The sequence below is a fragment of the Uloborus diversus genome, chromosome 6 (genome assembly GCF_026930045.1).
Source record: "Uloborus diversus isolate 005 chromosome 6, Udiv.v.3.1, whole genome shotgun sequence".
NCBI lineage: Eukaryota > Metazoa > Arthropoda > Arachnida > Araneae > Uloboridae > Uloborus > Uloborus diversus.
Window position 1 is genome coordinate 74,232,693 of NC_072736.1, and position 6,000 is coordinate 74,238,692.

Here is a 6,000-nt window from a genome sequence, read left to right on the forward strand (position 1 = left end):
CTCTTTTCTTTCCGAGAGCACTGAATATTTTCAGGACATTTGAGGAAGTGAGAAGCAAAGAAATTTAAGTGGACATTTTCAAGTTTTGAGTAAAACACGTTTAAGGATAACATCCTAGGTAGGCAGAAAAGTTTTTCTAAATCATGCTGTATAACAGCACTTACCAGAGCTAGTGGTACAGTACTATCTCTTGCCCCAAGAGAGAAGAGAGGTTCACCTACCATTTGTACCGGTTATCGCCAAGTTTTTAATTTTTCCACTTACATCCTTTTACCTCTCACTGCCTCATTCGATACTTTTCTCATTTTTATCATGTTATTATTTTTCTAGGCTTTACCTTTTGAAGGAGTGCTTAGCATCCTCAGAAGCATGTTTGAGGTATTTGGAAAACTCACCCTCCGCAAGGAGTTTCTGCTCCGATAAGGAATTACAATGTACTAAAATCCAGTAGCCTTAAATGGCAAGATCTCTTTTGCTAGAAAAGTGCAACCATGATAAAAGTCATGCCAAAAAAATATTTAACAAATAACAACCCATCTGTGGGTCCCAAATTTAGTTTTAGAACCGTTCTATAATTCAGTTACTTAATGCAAAGCCGGAATTCACAAATCCCGAAGCCAATTTCTATGTTTTCGTACAAACTGCATCGTAAACTTCATAAATGCGGTTGAATTCTTAGAAGCATCACGTTTTCAACGTGCAATAACTAACAATATATTCGTAAACAAAACTTTCAGTCAAGGAACATATTTGAATCAGTGAGATGCAAAGGAATGTAAATGGACTTTTTAAAGTTTTGAGAGTAAATCTCGTTTAAAGATAAATCTAAGAAGATCGCGTCTAATTAGGCTTTCATTGTATTTTTTCTAAATCATGCTGTATAACAGCATCTATCTGAGCCACTAGTACTTTCTCTGACCCCAAGACAGAGGAGAGGTGCACCTACCAATTGTAGGGTCTGGTGGGGTAAAGTGGTCATAAAATCGTAGGTTTTCAACTTAGGTGGATAATAAATACAATAAATTCTTTAAACACTTCAACTTTTTTTGTTGTTATTTTACATTGCATTATTAAAGAACACGGTACATTAAATTTTAGGAAGAGAACTATTGATTTTAGTAGTTTTATAGCACTTTCTTTTCCCTATGTTTTTATAACCACTTTACCCCATGGGGTGGGGGAAAGTGGTCATAGCATGGGGTAAAGTGGTCATAGTTGAAAATAGCTGCAAAACCATTATAAATAACCGTAATACTTGTACCTTTCGGCTATTTTTATAGTTACAAGTACATTCACGAGTACATGCGTGTATACACTAATATATACGTGTCGTTTGTTACACACAAGTACACACATTCCTATATGAGTAGATACATGTACACATCAGATATGTGCATGCACGAGCCTACTCAAGTATATACGAGTATATAAGCATATATGTGAGTATATAAGCATATACGTGATTACCTACAGGAGTGTGTACGTGTCTACATGAGTATATACGTGTTACATGTATATACGTGTCACGTGTATATACGAGTATATACGCGTATAAACGAACATCATATGCGCGTATACACTTGTATCTCGAGAAAATACGTGCATACTTGAATGTATATATGTGTATAGTAGACGTATATATGCATATATAAGTATACATACATATACGAGTATACACGAGTTAATTCGTGGATACATCCAGTGCGTCTTTGTACGAGTATATATATGCGTGTAAATACGATTATATACCTGTATAGACGTACATACGTACATTTACATGTATACACCAGTACATGTATGTATACACGAGAATATACGCTTATATACATGTCGGCCTACAGAGTGAATCTAAGCTCTTGGGCAAAAATCAAAGGGGTGTGAGAGGGGAGGATAAGAAGCAAAGAATCATAAGGAAGCTATAATCACTGACGTGCAACATGCACACAAAGCCAGAAACTAATGGACACAAAGCATGGCACAAATTTTTTGTACAAAGATGATTTTACCTAACATTTTAGCTTTTAAGAAATATTTAGCGAAGTTGTTAAAAGTTACGGCCTGTAGTAGCTCTAACACACGCATCGCTACAAAGGCGCAGCGGCTGATGAAAGTTTTTCAAAAGTTTCGTTATTGCAACAGAGAGTGTGATCTGTGAATGCGACGCATGTATTACAGCTGCAGGCCACAAATTTCATCAATCGCTTTAAAACTTTCTTAAGACCTAAAGTGTTGTGTAAAATTGTCTTTGTGTAATATATAAATCTGTGACTTTTTTGCATTCATCAGTTTCTGGCTTTGCGTGCATGTAGCGCGTCAGCATTGTGTTTGTGACCATATGTTCCTTATGTGATTCTTGCTTCTTATCCTCCCCTCTAACACCTTTTAATAATTTGCTCAAGAGTTTAAACTCACCCTGTATACTTGTATTTCTTATGCTTGTATGTAAGTGTCTACTCGAGTACGTACGTGTATATACGTGTCTACCGGAGTATATAAGTGTTCTTACATACACGAGTATAAGCGAGCATATACGTGTATAGTAGAATGTATAGTTGTACGAATAAAAACTACTTGCAGATACACATATACGTACTTATTGGCGTATTTATGTGAACAAGAGTATATATGCGTATATATACGCATATACTCGTATATTTAACCCCGTTTACTGTAAAAAAATACATATTAAGTAAAATTAATGTTTAACTTGTATCTGCCTTATACTTAAAGATTAAGTGACATTAGATGAACAATATTCGTTAAGCCTAATATTATGACCACTTTACCCCATCTTACTTAAATTGTGCAAAAAAAATATCTAAAATATATTTAGCTAACTGCTAATGAGTAAGAATTCTTGAGACATGTAGGAAGCTTCCTGTGCAGTCAATCCGCTCCTAATTCTAACAAATAGGTGCAGTGGCTCCAGAAATTACCTCGAACACATAAAAACACACAAAAATCCTCCCTCTCTCTTTATAATATTAGTATAGATTACAGTCACATCTTTTCTGACTAATCTTGCAAAAATGACTGGAGGCTTAAATTGCGTTTTAAATTAGGTCTTTACTATAAAATTCGATTCACTGGCTATTTGGCTTTCTTTTCCCACCTTAAAAATGACAGTAAAAAGGTTGTCCACCCATCTATGCATAAACATTTATAAATACTCCTCACCATTCTAAATGGTCCAAAAGGAAGTAAAATAATAATAAATAAATCTAGAAATTACAAAAAAAAAAATGGCTTCAGATATTATGGAGCCATTGAAAGGCAGCGTTTTCGTCTGAATGGATAATGAATTCAATAAGAAAAAATAAGGAAATGATTTTTTTTTTTTTTTTTTTTTTTTTTTTTTTTGTTGAAATGTAGTGAACTTCTTTTAAACATTTAATACAGTAAATTTAGTTTAAAATAATTTGGGATTTCTGCACTTATATTTTCAGAAACTCTTGAATACATTTTAGGTGTATCCCAGCGAAGTGTCACGCGGCACAAATGCCGCCTGTCCTCCCCCCCCCCCCCCTCGTAGTGATGCTACTGCGTGTGATAGATTAAATTTAATTTGAAATACATCAATATTTCAGAATTTATCTTTTTCAGACTCTCTCAAATGCATTTTAATCGTCAGCCCACAGAAGGGTATCCACTGGTGGAAACGCTTCCCGTAGTGATGCTACTGTATTCGATAAATTAAACATAATTTTAAATGTCGTGAAAAAAAAATCTGAAAGAATTTTGGTGTCACCTGGTGTTAAAGACCTTCCCCCCCCCCCCCCCCCAGGTGATGCTACTGCGCTTGATGGAGTAAATATAACGTACAATATAAGTGGAAAGTTTTCAGAATTGAAGTATTTATTTTTTCCTAAACCCGTAAATCCATTTTCACCCATCTGAGGAGTGACGCTAAACCCCCCTCCCTCCCGCTCCCCGTCGTGACGCCAGTGCGTATGCTTATATGTTTTAGTTATTAATGCATAATCTTACCACTTCACCATTAATGCATAATCTTAACAGTGCGTAGCCCATAATCCATTATTGCATTTAACATGCCATTTATTAAAGGTAGTAATCAGTGTGCATGCGTCAATCATAAAGTTTATTAAAATACATAAAATAGTACATTTTAAAAAATATCTGAAAAAATGTATGCAGCAAATTTATTTTAAAAGAGAGAGAAAATGCAAGAAAAATAAATGAATATATATATTTTTTAATATAATAATTATTCACAAATAATCCCCTTACCATTAAATCATCAGCAATCAACAGTTCAATCTAGCCAAGATGAGGCGCCAAAATTTGCTTCCAGAAACCGAGTTGAATCGTTCACCGAAGAATACTACACCAGACTGAACTACAGACGGTGGAAGCCCTCTCTAAACTGTTGCTCCGTGTTTCGGGATGGGTAGACGGAATGCAAAACTTCTGCCAGAGCGCGTGCGTAGATGAGTTGCGAGGGCTCCTATCATCATCTGGGCAGGCTGGCAGGAGGGACTGTTTTCCTCTGATTTGAGTAGCTCCCTTTCAACGTCATTCTTCACGGGTCTTTTTTTAATGGGAGTTTCATGGTGCGTTATTGAGCAAATAAGTACTTGGTGGATGGACATTGCGAAAGAATATCATGTTCTATTTTTAAGTGCTTTTGTTCTTTATAGCAGCCATTCTACAGAATAAAAAAAATAAGAAAAAAGAAAGGGCTGTGTGTTATACAATCTATGATTTAGAAAAATACACCTTTGTAAAACTTTAAATGCAGAAATAACCTTAAAATAAAGTTTTAATACCAATGTGATAGGGTTTTATCCAATGCAGTGATGCTCAACCTACGGCCCGTGAAGCTGATCCGTGTGGTCCGTTGTTTAGTTTAATGTTACAAATTGAAAAGCGCGATTGATGACCATATTCCGAATTTGGAGTCAAATATTCGGAAATGTATTTCTGATACATTTAATAAACGAAGCATTTAGTAACTGAAAACAACAATTATTGATAAAATACGCCGCCAGCTCAGTCATTCCATCCGAGGACTGCAGTTTCGTGCTTTTTAGCACTCATCAGCCCGGAATAGGAAGTAACTGAGCTAGAGGCGGAAAGCCTCATAAAGAAGCCAAGAAAGCCAAACAAACTGATAGCTAATGTGGAATTAGCGCACCAGACAAATGACCGCAGCAATGGTGCGGTTCAACTTAAAGATTGCAGGCACAGCTAGGTATTTTGTAGTTGTATGCGTTTTGCAGTATTTATGTATTTCTGCCTTATCCATGGCTTAAGTCGGTAACTTACTGCAAAACAATTATTGGTTTTTAATTTTCTTTCCTTTTTCATATTTTCAAGCGGTTTTTATTCAATTGAAGATTTTGTAATTTTATGTGTTCTGGCCCGCGATAAGCAATCTAATATGAGGTGCGACCCTCGCAGAGAAAAAGGTTGGACACCTCTGAACTAATGTATTTCTACTATAGATTCGCATTACTTTTTTCTTTTACTTAAATACCATCAGATGGATTTTTCTCAATGGTGTTTTATTTCTCGTGGAAACATCATAACTTCCTTAATATTTAATCAAACTTTATATACAAGGCATATAATTTTAAGCCTTTTTAATAAAGCATATAATTTAAAGTCTTAAATTATAAGCCTTTATATATAAGGCATATAATTTAAAATACATCAATATTTAAGTGCTTATAATTTTCAGAATCTTTCAATGCATTTTAAGCGTCAACCCCACAGAAAGATATCCATTGGTGGAAATGCTTCCAGTAGTGATGCTACTGTGTTTGATAAATTAAAAATTAAAAACAAATGTTTTTGATTTTAAAAAAAATCTTAACAAAGGATAAATTCAGAAGGGGAAAAATTGATCGTCAGAACGCCTATAGATGGTTTTCATCTCAATAGTAGTCTATATCAAAAACAATATCGCCAATAGCTACCGTTGCAGCAGGAGAAATGAAGCACTTTTCATGTACTTTTGATTCAATCGAGCATACTTCA

The 6,000-nt window shown here is 35.0% G+C and overlaps 1 protein-coding gene across 1 annotated transcript in view; it reads right to left on the reverse strand.

Moving 5' to 3' along the window:
• Positions 1 to 4,305, reverse strand: part of LOC129224583 (neuropeptide Y receptor type 5-like) — a 53,921-nt gene extending 49,616 nt beyond the window's left edge. The window contains exon 1 of the mRNA XM_054859065.1: positions 4,249 to 4,305. The gene's annotated coding sequence lies outside the window, so the exon portion shown is untranslated. The remainder of the gene's footprint in view (positions 1 to 4,248) is intronic.
• Positions 4,306 to 6,000: the final 1,695 nt, after the last annotated feature.